Source organism: Salvelinus alpinus, chromosome 1 (assembly GCF_045679555.1).
Source record: "Salvelinus alpinus chromosome 1, SLU_Salpinus.1, whole genome shotgun sequence".
NCBI classification, from domain to species: domain Eukaryota; kingdom Metazoa; phylum Chordata; class Actinopteri; order Salmoniformes; family Salmonidae; genus Salvelinus; species Salvelinus alpinus.
This window is the reverse complement of record NC_092086.1, coordinates 40,697,151-40,712,049: the sequence shown is the minus strand read 5'-3', so window position 1 is coordinate 40,712,049 and position 14,899 is coordinate 40,697,151. Positions and strand designations below refer to the sequence as shown.

The window sequence follows — 14,899 nt, the reverse complement described above, 5'->3', positions numbered from 1 at the left end:
AGATCTATTGATGTTAGAATATTATTAGGAAAGACGAGATGCAATGCTTTAGATTGATTACTCTCTTATAGCCTCACCAAATGCAATTAGGTATTTTCAAACCAAGGCTCTCATTTGTCTATTTGTAGGCTATATGGTCAGAATATCCCATGTTGTTCAATCATTTAGGTCTAGACTACCGGTATATATATTTCCATTATTATTTCACAAAGTCGGATATATGCCTGCTATGTCCTGGAGTGTATGCCCCCCAGTGTGCCAAACGTGCATAAATGTGCACCAAGGGACACTGGCTTGCAACAGAGGGCATAGAAAGAAGAAAAATATGTAAATGAAATCACAAATATGTATTAATAGGTGCATTCACTGAGACAGATTGCAACCACTGATTAAAACATTAAGTCACCCAACCCAACGGTTGAGCGAGTAGCCTTCCTGATATGTGCGCCACTTGAGGTCTGCTCTGGGAAATTCAAAACCCACTCCCTACTGGTCCAAGATTGGTCACATGGGGGGTATGACGTTTGAAATGTATAAATACCTACCATGAGCACAATTTCAGTCTTTCGAACGTACATAGTGCAGAGAATATGTGGCCGGTTGAATTTTTTTTGGGGGGGGGGTAACTATCTGCATCTACTCATAGCAAAATGCTTCAAAGACACTACGAACTCCAGTGTCGACCAGCCACCATGAGTGTAAATTGTAAGTTACAACTGTTAGCCATGTGCAGAAGTAGCTAGTTCGCTAACTGCTAGCCACATGGCAAGCTAACGTTAGCTAACTTTCTAACCAAAAGTCTAGGCCTGGCCTGTTTAAATAACATTCTAGAACCCTGGCGTTTCTGTAGATCAGGTTCGAACATAAGTTACCTGATTTTTCCTTATCACTTAACGGGTTTTAGTTAGTGTTGGTTTTGTTTAGTAATCACTGTGGTGCAGGTCGCCTGAGGTGTGGGAACGTGGTCTGCGTCAATATTTGCGGCGGACTTATGATTAATTTACTAGCGCGGAAACATTGTTTCCACTGTAGATGGTATCTTATTGCATGTGGTTAGCTATGTATCAGTCTGATCTTTGTCTGCACCTTTCAGAGCCGTTGGAATGGACTCCCATCTTAACTCATGTGGATGGACGTCAGAAGTCCTATGGGCTGTGTCCACTCAAGCGGTAAAACAATCTCCATGATTACGTTTGACCAGTTTTAAATTGGGCAGTTTGATGACAGTCAGATTTGAACAGGTCTGAAGTGTCTACCAAGCTTAATTAATAAGCCTGTGATGAAACAAGTTATCCCTGTCTGAACAACAGTGTTGACTTACAGAAACCCCTGAGGCTTGATGGAAGACTATATGATTTAAATGGGTACGTTTTGGCAGTCAGTTGAGTGAATGTATTGTGTGGCGTAGTTTCTCAAGGTTATATGTAGCCATGTTGCATAGCAAGATCATCAATTGAAGTCGTGCAGTAATGGACTAATTAATACCCTTTCTTGTAGTGTTGTGGCCTCAGAGGGTGAAGGGACAGTTACTTGGTAAGTACTTAACTAGAACCTCTATGGTCTCTTGTGACTCAAATGGAGACATTGATTAGTTTACTTTGCACAGAAGATGCTCTGAGAAATGCACAGCCCTGAATGTTGAAGAATGCTTTTGGATGTTGTGGTAATGTGAACCAAACATGGTAATTTCTTTACAGGTCTGCTAACCTGGGTGTGATCCCATAAATATTCCAATGATGTTACTCCCGTGTGAGCAGGTAACCACTACTTTGGACATTAAGTGATGGTCAGATTGCTAAGTAATGGTGTTAAATCTGGAGGGTGTAGTAACAAGTCTGTGATGAAACAAGTTATCCCTGTCTGAACAACAGTGTTGACTTATAGAAACCCCTGAGACTTGATGGGAGATTCATATTGTGGCATAATGATATATTAAAGTATTACCATGATGAACATGTATTAATATTTCAAATATTTATAGTGCCGGAGGGTCAAGAGGACAGTTGATTGGTAAGTGCTCAGCAAGGTTTTAGGTTTACTTTACAGTGGATATAATGGTGACTGTGGTTTCAGAGATGAAATTGCTGCATAGGAAGTGCCGTCTGATGCGATAACTGACGCTGGATAAAGCTGCTCTGAGAAATTCACAGCCCTGAATGTCACCGTGCTTTTGGCAATTGTAGCATTGAACCAAATTAACGTAATTTCTCTACAGGTCTGCCAACCTGGATGTGAACCCCTGAAAATACAGCAAGTAATGCCATTGGAATCAGATCAGGTAACTACTACATGAACTGAATTAATCTTATGGCTGATAATTAAATGGTATGAGTAATGGTGGTGCAGATGTGAAGCGGGTAACAAGCCTGTGATGAAACACGTTATCCCTGTCTGAACAGCAGTGTCGACTTATAGAAACCCCTGAGGCTTGATGGGAGATCCATATGTACACACCTTCTGGTTTTATAAGATAACAGTTGACTGCTGGAGCCCTTCCTTGGCTTACTAGATGTTTTTCATTTTAGGTAATGGGGTCAAAGACGTGCCAAGGACAGGACTCAAGAACTGAAATTCACCAAAGGAATGATCAGTGCCTGACTAAAAGAAACTAGTTCAATGCAAACATTAGAAAATGTCAAGTTTAATGGAGTACTAAAACCAGAAAGTCACAGGGCTCTAAGCCCCACAGTTAATCGGTGTGAAAGGCTGAATTGTAAGGTGCTTGAGTGCGTCCAGGAAGAACTGCTCGTCCTGCAGAAAGTCACGATCCTAAGAAGATGAAACAAGTACATTGATCGACAATAAAGATTTTGAAACTATTCTGCTCTGTCCATCTTTACTAGAACATCTAGGGTAATTTTCAATGCCGACTTCTGTTGTAAACTGCTTTGGCCCTCTGAAATTGGCTCAAACTGTCCAACTTTAAACTGATTGTAAGCACTCGATTTGGTTAGTAATGCATTAGTTACCTTCTCTGCTGTGTGCCTGAGCAGGGCCAATCTGGCCTGGAGCTCTGTAGAATCCGGACTAGAGAACGGGTGAGGGCTGGCGAATAGCCTTGTAGGCCATCTGAGGTACTGCCAATGCTGGTCTGAAGTCTGCAGCTTTTAAATTATTGTAAAATATGCTGTTAATTCAGCAAAAAATATTTGTTTTGTAAAAGGTTCAGCCCACCTGTGAATATAGGGGCCATAGATTGAGGGAAAGAAGTGTTTGGGAGGCTGTGCTCGTCTCCATTTCTCTACGCTGCTCAGTCATCTTCATTCTCCTGCAGAAGGGGCAATGGTTAGTTGATATACACTACCATTTCCATGAGTCTGGATATGATTTGTACACAATTCAAAGGCGCTATAGGAGGACTGGCTGGACTGGAACCATTCCAGCCATAGTGTGCTGTTCCTGATGTGTACCAGCAGAGGCTGGTGGGAGATTGGAACTGGGTCCACTCAGCCGCCAGCTTCCTTCTCTCCTCTGCACAGCTCCTCCAAGGCACTCAAGACATTGAGGGGAGTAGGGGTCTTCTAAGTCAGTGTTTCCCAACCCTGGTCCTCCAGTACCCCATCTCATTCAGGGCTTGATGATTAGTTGAATCAGGTGTACTGTAGGGTGTACTGGAGGACCAGGGTTGGGAAACACTTGAGTAGGGATCTGGCAGACATCTTTAACCACTTCTCCCTCCAGCTCCTCTCTCCTCGTCCAGGCCTCTGAGATGAGTTGGCCTTAGCCTGCTCTGCATTCTCTCCAGCGCTCCTACAACACAATCATATTTAACATTCTGGAGAAATGGAAGGAAAAGCTAACCATTTATGCAAATTAAGACCAAACCTCTCTGAATATAATATTGCGACCCTTTGACTTGGCTGTGCAAGTACATCTTTATTGGTGGCACTGGTGCGAGCTGCACATTCTACCTGGTCACCTCGATCAAAAAACAAAATTTTGGGGGTGGATAAAACCATGAATCTGTTCAACACTGAAGTGCATTATCGGCTGTGCCACTGTACCTGCCTGTTTCAATGGGGCCGGATGCTGTAATGAGCGAGCCTCCTGCATTTGCGGGTAAAATAACTTTGGAAGCGAGCTAGTTATCCATGTAAAATGGAGGGGTCTCCACTTTCTGTAGGTATAACACACATTTCTTAACGATCATTATTGAGCTCAGTGCACTGTTTTACACAGGATCTGATATGGCTGTGAAATTGCGCATCGGCCAATATTTTTTTGGGGGGGGACATAAGTTACTGTTAGATGAATGCATGCTTCTAGCAATAGGTGTTTATTTAGATCTAGCTAATGTGTTTTGGGTTTACATTTCCTCGGGTGGTGAATTAGGCCTACATAATATTGGCACACAAAGATGAAGGTACATTCATGTCTATATTCTGGAACTCTATTTTGACTTGTGAACCAAAAATTCATGACAATCACTGGATTAGGCTGCATATAAAAAAATTATTAGAATCATATATTCCTGCTTAGACATGTAACTTATTGAATAACATCTGTTACACTTAATAATCAAATGCGCAGAATACAACAGGTGTACAGTCGTGGTCAAAAGTTTGCCTCAGTTTGTATGATGGCAATTTGCATATACCCCAGAACGTTATGAAAAGTGATTCGATTAATTGCAAAGTCCCTTTTTGCCTTGAAAATGAACTGAATCACCAAAAAACATTTCCACTGCATTTCAGCCCTGCCACAAAAGGACCAGCTGACATGTCAGGGATTCTCTCGTTAACACAGGTGTGAGTGTTGACGAGGACAAGGCTGGAGATCACTCTGTCATGCTGATTGAGTTCGAATAACAGACTGGAAGCTTCAAAAGGAGGGTGATGCTTAGAATCATTGTTCTTCCTCTGTCAACCATGGTTACCTGCAAGGAAACACGTGCTGTCATTGCTTTGCACAAAAAGGGCTTCACAGGAAAGGATATTGCTGCCAGTAAGATTGCACCTAAATCAACCATTTATCGGATCATCGAGTGGTTCAATTGTTGTGAAGGCTTCAGGGCGCCCAAGAAAGTCCAGCAAGCACCAGGACCGTCTCCTAAAGTTGATTCAGCTGTGGGATCGGGGCACCACCAGTACAGAGCTTGCTCAGGAATGGCAGCAGGCAGGTGTGAATGCATCTGCACGCACAGTGAGGCGAAGACTTTTGGAGGATGGCCTGGTGTCAAGAAGGGCAGCAAAGAAGCCATTTATCTCCAGAAAAAAACATAAGGGACAGACATTGGACTGCTGAGGACTGGGGTAAAGTAATTTTTGCTGATGAATCCCCTTTCTGATTGTTTGGGGCATCTGGAAAAAAGCTTGTCTGGGGAAGACAAGGTGAGCGCTACCATCAGTCCTGTGTCATGTCAACAGTAAAGCATCCTGAGACCATGTGTGGGGTTGCTTCTCAGCCAAGGGAGTGGGCTCACTCACAATTTTGCCTAAGAACACAGCCATGAATAAAAAAATGGTACCAACACATCCTTCGAGAGCAACTTCTCCCAACCATCCAGGAAAAAGTGACTCGGGGAACAAAACATCGATATTTTGGGTCCATGGCCAGGAAACCCCCCCTTTGCTTAATCCCATTGAGAACTTGTGGTCAATCCTCAATAGGTGGGTGGACAAACAAAAACCCACAAGTTCTGACAAACTTCTGCCATCAGTCAGAATTAATTGACAGCATGCCAGGGCAGATTGCAGAGGTCTTGAAAAAGAAGGGTCAACAATGCAAATATTGACTCTCTGCATCAACTTCATGTAATTGTCAAGAAAAGCCTTTGACACTTATGAAATGTTTGTAATTATACTTCAGTATTCCACATAGTAACATCTGACAAAAATATCTCAAGACACTGAAGCAGCAAACTTTGTGAAAATTTATGTGTGTCATTCTCAACTTTTGGGTATGTAAAGAAAACAGTAAAAAGACAGGTTATAAAAGTAGCGAGGCTACATACAGACACCGATTTGTCAGGCTGATTGAGGTAGTATGTACATATGGTTAAAGTGACTATGCATATATGAAGAGAGTAGCAGTAGTGTAAAAGAGGGGTTGGTGGGTGGGACACAATGCAGATAGCCCGGTTAGCCAATGTGCAGGAGCATTAGTTGGCCAGCCCAATTGAGGTAGTATGTACAGTTAGTGACTGCATATATGATAATAAAGCATTGTGAATGATTTTATAAGATGGTGCCTCAAATTTATTCTATTGTGACGCTGCCGATTTTTAAAAATATATTTTTAATTTTTTTAGGGGCGTGGTGCCACCAACTGAAAACGTTAGTCTGGAGCCCTGTGTTGACACACAAGACCTCAAATGAAGTCACTCAAGACACGTTTTCCTTTACAATCCCATTTTTCCCCCAGAGTGACATGGCAACATTTTTATTTTACCTTTATTTATACAAGTAAGTCAATTAAGAATCGTATTTACAATGACGACCTGTCATAGAAGCACAGTCATCAAAGACCTAACCTCTGACTCCTGACCTTCTCTAGTTGCCTCTGCTGCTCAGCCAGCTGGGTGTCCATCTTGGCGATGACTTCTTTGAGCCTTGTTCTCTCCTCTGCCATGCCCCTCTGCTGCTGGCCCAGACGGTCCTGCATCACTGAAACGAGTAGACAAGCTGACTTTCACATAATGTCATGACATTCTCACTGACTGAAGGGAAAATAAATAGAAACTACTGTATTATGATAATCATTGTTTTCTTTTCATAAAACTGAGTAGTGGTATGATACCTCGGAGCTGTTCGTCTCTCTGCCGTGCCCCCTGCTCCAGCCCCTGGGCTGTGTTCTCATGGGTGCTCTCCACCCGAGACGAAAGGTCCCCCAGCCTGTGGGAGAAATGCTCCATCTGCTCAATCACCACTGTCAGGGACCTACAACACCAATACACAGAATGAGAGAGGCTATATGATGTCAACTTGTAGTAAGTTACGAGTTTGGTTACATGTAGCATGTCCTCTGTATAATTCTTATGCAAAGGTCGGAGATTAAGCAGAGTATGGTTAAAAATGAGTATTGAGTAGAAATGCATGTGTGACCTGGTTTGTGATGTGGCACTGGTCACAGCATCAATCTCCTCATCCTTCAATCTCTTCAGCCTCTGGACCTGATCCTCGTGGTCTTTCTTTATCTCCAAAATAGACTTCCTAGAGGAAGGAAAAATTAAGGAACATTATACATGGAAATATAAAGATAACACACAAGCAGTGCAAATAGCTGGGCTTTAGGGAGAAAATACAGGCATGGCCACAATCTCTTGTTCTCTAATGTGGTATCTTGCAGCCCCCTACCTCTGTAGGTCTCTGAGTCGCTCCACCTCTCAGTCTCTGTCCTGCTGGGTTTGGGCCAGTCTGCGCTGGTGCTGTGCCTGCAGCTTCATACGCTCCTGTTTATCTATACGTGTGACGGTGGCTAGGCGCTCTGCTAGGTCCTCGCATTCCTGTCGTGCTTCTCGCTGTGCCGTGAAATCGTCAAGCAGCGTCACACGAGCCCTGGTGGAAGCACACACACTCTTTTGGGTAAAGAGGTAGTGATTCAGTCTGTGGTGGTGGCAGGACCTCTATAGGTCTCCGAGCTCCTGTCATACCTGTGTGTGTTCTCCATGAGCTCAGTGTCCTGCTTGTGTCTCTGCTGAACACTCTCCAGCAACATCTGGTTCTGGTCTAGCTCCTGCTATAGAGATCTCACCTGGAAGAGAAGACGCAGTAGTCAGAGCTGAATGTTGTTTATGGAAGTGGCAGAAAGAGGAAGAGCACTGTCAAAAAGACAGTTGATAGATACCTGTCCCTCCAGTTTGATGATGCGGGCCTGTAAAGCTAGATGTCCATTCTGCTTCTCAGTCTCTCTTCTGTCTCTGCAGCCCAGCTACATCCACAGCTCCCCCTAACCCCAGCAGCTGGGACTCCAACTACGGACAGACAGATACCAAAGTCAAGTTACCGAAGACTCTCAAAAGAGAACATCTGATAAAACCTGAGGTATCTGTGTTCACATTAGTAAAACGAATGAAATGCAAAGTGTTTCCATCAAATGAAAAGGTAATTGTGATTGGAGAATTGTTTTACCTGCTGCTGTTGTAGTAAGAGCTGTTGCAAACTGTTGGCTGAAAGAGACACCTGTTTAAAAGAGAGGAAGAGTTAAACAATTAAATAAGTGACTTATGGTTTCCAAACAAATCATCCATAATGACAATGGACTCTACAAGGACTCTACATACCTGTGGTTGGACAGCAGGTGCAGTGTTCTGCATCTGGCTTTGCTGTGGCACTGGGAAACCAAGAACAGTATGTGTCAATCAGGACAATCTGCCCATCATCAATGCCAGTGATTGATAAGAAACTAGAGGCATAACTATTAGAAATACGAATACAGTTAGAAAGTTAATCAAATGACTACTGTCCATAAGCTATCCCTAAGAGTACCTACACCGCATAGAGCCAGGCATCATAGCATGTGGCATGGGGCCAGACAGACTGCCATGGCTGAGCAGGGTAGTTAGGGGGCAGCTCTGCTTGACTTGGCCATCCTGGCTCCCTGTGATCCTGCAGGGCTGGTGGATGGTACTGCTGGGGCAGGGGGAAGCTAATGGTAGCAGGGGTCTGGGATCTGGTCAGGATAGAAGCCTACTCTAGCAGACACAGCTGTGGATAGAAAGGGGGAGACTAGTTGAGAGGAAGAGGAAGGTTGAGGTTTGGTGGGCGGATGTTGGATGACTATTGTGGGCGATTATGGAGGAGATGAGTGGACTGCTCGACTGGTATCTGTGGGGAGTGGAGAGCTGATGTGTGCCTTTGACAGGACTGTGGGTTGTGGATGTGAGACAAGCTCAGTACGGGTCTTAGGTGTTGGTGAGTGAGGGGTGTGGTCTGTGTGCGAATTCTGCCTGATAGGCTCAGTTTCTTCGGCAGTGGAATGAGCTGGTCGGAGCTGGGCATGACTCTTTGTCCCTATTGGCTCAGCTGGGTCACTAGTGAATGTGTGATTGGTTTCCTGTGTCTGCTCAGGAGGGTCAGTTGGGATAGGGGTAGACATTCTAGTAGGCTGTGGGTCAGCCAAATGACTAGAAAGGGACTTGGCTTGGAAAGACAAAACATGTTTGTTATAAAAGATGCTTCCCGTGAGGTAGAAGTTGAATAGCACAACGTAGAGGGAAAAGGGACATGGTTAGCTGGGTCCTCTAAGATGGGAGTGAGTAACATACCAGGCCTGAACTGGTCCTCTCTCACTGGGGTAGAATGAGCAGTAGGGCTGGGCTGTCTATGGGAGGGCTCCCTGGGCAGAGGAGAATCTCTTGAAGAGAAGGAACATAATCCTGACCTCAATGTCCAAAAGCACCAGAACTCATATAGCTCACTGGGGCAATATTGCAGTGGTAGATATTATACATCACAGCTATTTAGATTTAGGTTGATCATACCCTGGTTCCTTGTTGGGGGTGGATGCATCTTTCCTCCTGGAAGCTGGTGAAGAACCACGTTTGCTGAGGAAGTAACAGACAATCAATGTCAACATACTGAGATGTAAGCAGTCGCTTCTAATGTAGGTGTTTCTCTAGAACTGTGGTAGTATGACCCAGCCTTCACTGTAGAGTACCCTAGTCCTAGCCTTACCTAGTCCTAGCCTTACCTGAGAAACGACTCCAGATCCACCTCCTCCAAACCCCAGAAAGTCTTCCTGGGTTGTCCTCTTTTCCTCTGACCGTGTGGAGTCTTCTTCCTGCTCAATGCCCCTGATAGCCAATCATCTTCGTTCTTTTTGCTTGCAGAGACCTCTACACTGGGTCCTACTGGTTTAGGGGGTTTGAAGGAGGTGTTTGGAGTCTCTGTCGATGGCTGTGGAATGCGGTTGCCAGACGAGGAGGGTTTGCTTCCCAGTGACGAAGAGGGGGTCTTCAAGAGTTCTGGTACAGGCGGGGGCTCTTCCTTCTCTTCCTCATCATCCTGCGAGAGCCCCAGCCAGTCTGCAGCAGGCCGGGGGAAGGTAGGCGTGAGCGTGGTGGGGGTGATGGGTTTGGCTTTCTTCTCAGAAGAGGCACTGTTGTCCTCAGTGGAGAATCTGAAAAGGAGTGGCTAATCTTAGATGTTGGCCATTTCTTTTGACATACACTCTGGTCCAATAGCTTACATAGATCATCTTCAGGAACTCAGATTATATCTAAATATGATGGACTTTTTATTGACTCAACTAAGCATTGATCCAGGCTTTGACCAAAACAAACTGAGGAGGGCTTCTGCTAGAGCTCTGACTTACCTGACCGACTGTCTGCGTGAGTGGCGTCCCTCAGGTATAGTGACCAGTGTAGGTTGATAGGAACCAAAAGTCAGGTCTTCTTCTAGGAAGAGGTCTGACAAAGAGAAACATCAACTAATTTCATTCATTCAAGAATACCATATCACACTTTAAATACAAAAACATGGAGTGTTAGCTACCTTTATAGTGGGGGTCTCCTGATGATGCTTCTGCTTTTCCTGCTGCTGCGGACGGTCCTTCCTCTTCCCTGTTGGAGGGCGCTCCAGAAGGCGAGGGGACGTCCCACACCCCAGAATCTCATCTAGCCTGGTGCGTGCTCTTTGAGGGAGCTCACTGCTGCTAGAGACAGTCAGCGCAGAGGAACAGGGAGGGTGCATTTCAAATGAACTTTTTATTGGGTTTATCATAGTCCATAGTCCGTTTTGTGATAGCCTTGGTTGGAACTTATGATGTTGACTGAGGCATTTGAGACCCTACCTCTCGTTCTTTGGTATGAGCACGGTCTCAATCTTCTTAGGGCTCTCTTTGGGACTCTCACCAAACCCCAATGCATCCATTAGGTCATCCTCGTCATCATCAAACGTAAGCTCGTCCCGCTTCTTTGGAACTGGAGCTGGTGAGGCTACAGGAGAAATATATGCATTTGATACATTCTGGCTCTCTTCTTTTGGGTATGTTACAATGTATAAATTCACAAATAAAACACACAAAAAAAGTTCACCAAACTGTTTCTTTTTTCTTTATGATAGGGGAGTCTGGGGGCAGCACTGATTTCTCTGGAGGAGCTTTTTGGCTCATTTTTGTCTTCTATGGGTAGATCATCTAACAGGTCAGCCAAAGGGTCATCAAAGTCTATAGACAACAGATATGATACCAGAGCTGGGGATTCTGTTTCGATATTAATATGCTTTATGGTGTGTTAAGAACTCTACACGTAGGGCCACTAATGGATTTTACAGTTGACTTGATATTTTTTGGTCTATACATGGGTCCAACTGTTAGCTTTGGTACCTTTTGTGTCAGTTGTTGGGGCAAGATCATCATCATCTGAAGCAATGCAGCAATAGGGAGAAATAATGTACAATTATGTATATTTGCATTGTATTAATACTAATTTGGTGGCACGGGTCATTGATAACCAATGGTGTAGCCAGACTAGCCAAAGACCCAGACAGGACAGTCAGCTCACCAGTGAAGCTGAACCTCTGGTAGCCACGTGCTGTCGATGCAGGAGCAGAACTTGGCTTCTTCTCCTCAATGTGTAGCTCATCTGAGATTCCTCCTCCTTTTAACTTGTTTCCTGATTTAGGAGGATTTTTCGTAGGTCCTCCAATGCCGGAGCCTTTACTCTGAGCTGGGGCTGAACTGGGCTTTTTCTTTGATCCAAAGAGATCAGCGTCCATATCATCTATGTCCTATGTAAAGATAGAACAGACACAGCTGGGGTTCACACATAAAGCCTGGAGTCTTACTCCCTGGGGATTTGTCATTAGAACAAGGCATTTTTACCTTCATGCTCTCCAGTAAGGCTGTGGGATCAGCCTCAGAAACATCAGAGCCCTGGATTGGAAGTGAATATAAAATATGTATATGAAGGAAAACATAGTCAACTGCCTCCCTGCCATACTTAATGTATGACCTGCCAACTCACCTCATCATTTTCTGCTTCCTCAGCCAGTTTGCTGAAGAAGTCGTCGCCCAATAGTGAGCTGGAGAACCGAAACACATATAATTAGCAAGCAGACCGACAGTATCCTCTGTCTAAATGGTCAAGAAAGAAAGAGTTGAGACTACTCTCTGATCTGGCAGTACATTTTTTCAGTCCCAGTTAACTCACCGTTTCCACTGCGTGATGGTAGAGGAGGTCCTAGTCTGCCTGCTTCACGGGCCGGAGCTTTGGCCTTCACTGGGAAATCTGTCAAAATAAACAGGAACACTTTACCATCACTACACAGTGTGTACTTACAGTATATTATACTAATGATTTGTCATTTTGAATGGTCATAGATCTGTTGATGGTATGTAATTACATCCCTACATCTCCCAACAGGTCTCCTAACATATAATCAATTGAACCTGTAGTACAAAAACATCATAATGAATGAATCTGTGAGCTCCATTCAAGTTGTATTGTGCAGGATTTAAATAGGTAAATAACAACATCAGAGGGACTTACTCTTCTGCCCTTTCTTCTGTTTAGCCTGTATCGATTAGGAACACATGGGATAGGGGGTAGGTTTAATTTGTGGAACTTTCCAACAGTAATCTGTTCCAAAAACTTCGTAAAGTACACGATTGCCAAACAACGCATACAAAGTAGCACGATAAATTCACCTTGCTAACTAGCTTTCGAATAGGCATCAACTCACCACATAGCTTATTCTTAATGTTTGTCCATAGGCTACCAGAGTGAGGACAGACATTTTGCGGAATAAACGTAGTGAGTGAAAAACTTAATGAAATAGCCCACTCCCTACCGGGTATCTTATTCGGCCGCTATACAACTTTGTATGCGTTGTTTGTTGGCAACCTTGTTATTTACGAAGTTTCTGGAACAGATTCCTGTTGGAACGTTCCATAAATTATACCCACCCCTTTAACTAGAAACTATCTTGTGAGGAATTGGCTAACGTTAGCTCTCAACAACCTATACTGAGCACTATTACATCTTAAGAGGGTTGATCTTGCAGAATGACCAAGAATGTATTAGGAGACTTGTGATAAATTACTCTTATCTTGATTTAGATAGTATACGATACTTACCATGATGTTTCTCTGACTGCAGCAGCGTTAAATCTGAGCAAATGTAATTAGCTAACGTTAGCTAGCTAGCTAAAGTAAAGCGTCAAGGTGACTATTGGTAACCACAGCGAAGGGAAATCCCAACAAGTCTGCAAATTTGATTTGGCTAGACTAGAAGCTACTGTCTGTAGCTATTCTTTCACAAACTTAGCTAGTATATTTGGTCACTGGCTACCTTTTAAGCATTTAGAAACAACGAACAAATATTGCTGTGTGGACTCAGCTCGGTGTTGTAACGTTAACACCAGCACAAGCTACATTCAAATGACATGGAAAGGCGGTTGTCTCATCATGAATGCATTAACTGTGTAGCTAACGTTAGCTAGAAAATCAAAACGTACTCCCTCTGATTGACCAGGTTGAATGACTGAATACTAACTTAAATATTTCGAGTAAATCTAACCATCCCTCAATTTAAGTTAATAAAATACCAATCCATATGCTTTTATCCGTGTGTTTTACCCGCAGGTTCCTCTGTTGTAGTATTTTCAACGTACCTCCCTGTTAACCAGTGAATTAATGGTAAACATTCTGTTTGGTCACCACCAGGTGGCGTTTCAGGTTATAACATTTCAAGATATCAGTTATTATTGTGCAGAATATAGAATAACAAATATTGCTTTTATCTAGCTAACTACTTTTTGTTTAATTGCAGGTCAGTATTGGTGTACATAAGCGAAGTAACTGATTATATAACAACATTGTTAATGGGTCTACATAGCTAATCATTCAGTCAGTGGTGGTGATGGACTGTATCAACTATACCCAACAAAATCTCAGTGGCACGAACAGATTAATTAAAGGAAAACTCCACCCAAAAACTATCTTTTGGTATTTGTTTCTTTAGTCCATTGTTGATTCAGTCCCAAAATGTTTTGCATGTCAGCAATCAAGTTTTCAAGATATATAACTTTCAAAATACAGAAATAGAGCCGGTATGATGCATTTTGCATCATATGATGCTGCGTTTTGTATTTGAAAGTGTATAGATCTTGAAAACTTTATTGGTTACATGCAAAACATCTTGTCCCCTTCCCATTCCAGCACCAACAACACAAAGCACTTAGGTTTGTGAGGTGGGATCAAACCAATTCTATTTGAGCTCCTAACAAGTAGGGCAGTAGAGATCATGAAATTGTGTCAGCCGATAATTGTCATGCAAATAACTGCCGGTCTCACGGTAATTGACCGTTAATTAACATAAATCCATTTAGCATACATAGGCTTCCACGCATAGCCTACAAGCCACTGATGCAGACCTTTGGAACATCTACATAAAAAAAACTCTTAACAAATCCATTTAATATAGCCTACACATTACAATCAATCCATTATTTATTTTAGGCAGGTCTAAAGAAAATGATGATATGAAGAAAATGTTGCCTATTTCAGAAGAACAGAATAGCATATTCTGAGTCGTCCTTATGTTAGGCCCTGATCTGGCTATGCAATATGGCTGTAGGCTACACTAGTTCATTTAGCAGACAAGATTTGCTTATAATTGCCATGGCATTATTTTATATTATTTTGTAGTAAGAGGAATACAATTGAATATAGCTGAATAAAATAGAAAATATATTTTTCCCAAACGATTTCAGAGGGAGTGCGCACATGCAGCTATTCTGTATTGAGCACAGTTAACAAAGTGATCATTTGAAACAGGTCCTCCTATATGCTTAATTATTTATGCAACTTTAGTTGTGATACAAACCTTAAGCTATATGTTTGGATTTCTAATACATTCTAAGGCTGCATGATGCGACTCCAATATTCAGAACAGGTCGATAATTACTTTAAATGTTTTTTTTTTATTTAGTTGGTACCCCGCAGGTAGCATATGAAC

General features: G+C 43.0%; 3 non-coding genes and 1 pseudogene across 3 annotated transcripts; 3 read left to right on the top strand and 1 right to left on the bottom strand.

The window, feature by feature from the left end:
- The first annotated feature begins 1,268 nt into the window (after positions 1-1,268).
- On the top strand, positions 1,269-1,340 carry LOC139540259 (small nucleolar RNA R38). Its single transcript, XR_011668140.1, has one exon. It is a non-coding gene; the product is annotated as a small nucleolar RNA R38 (small nucleolar RNA).
- Positions 1,341-1,829: 489 nt separating this feature from the next.
- Positions 1,830-1,901, top strand: LOC139540254 (small nucleolar RNA R38). Its single transcript, XR_011668139.1, has one exon. It is a non-coding gene; the product is annotated as a small nucleolar RNA R38 (small nucleolar RNA).
- A 167-nt stretch (positions 1,902-2,068) lies between these two features.
- On the top strand, positions 2,069-2,141 carry LOC139540262 (small nucleolar RNA SNORD49). The gene has a single exon (XR_011668141.1). It is a non-coding gene; the product is annotated as a small nucleolar RNA SNORD49 (small nucleolar RNA).
- A 484-nt stretch (positions 2,142-2,625) lies between these two features.
- On the bottom strand, positions 2,626-12,628 carry LOC139560527 (fas-binding factor 1 homolog; annotated as a pseudogene).
- Between the last annotated feature and the right edge of the window lie 2,271 nt (positions 12,629-14,899).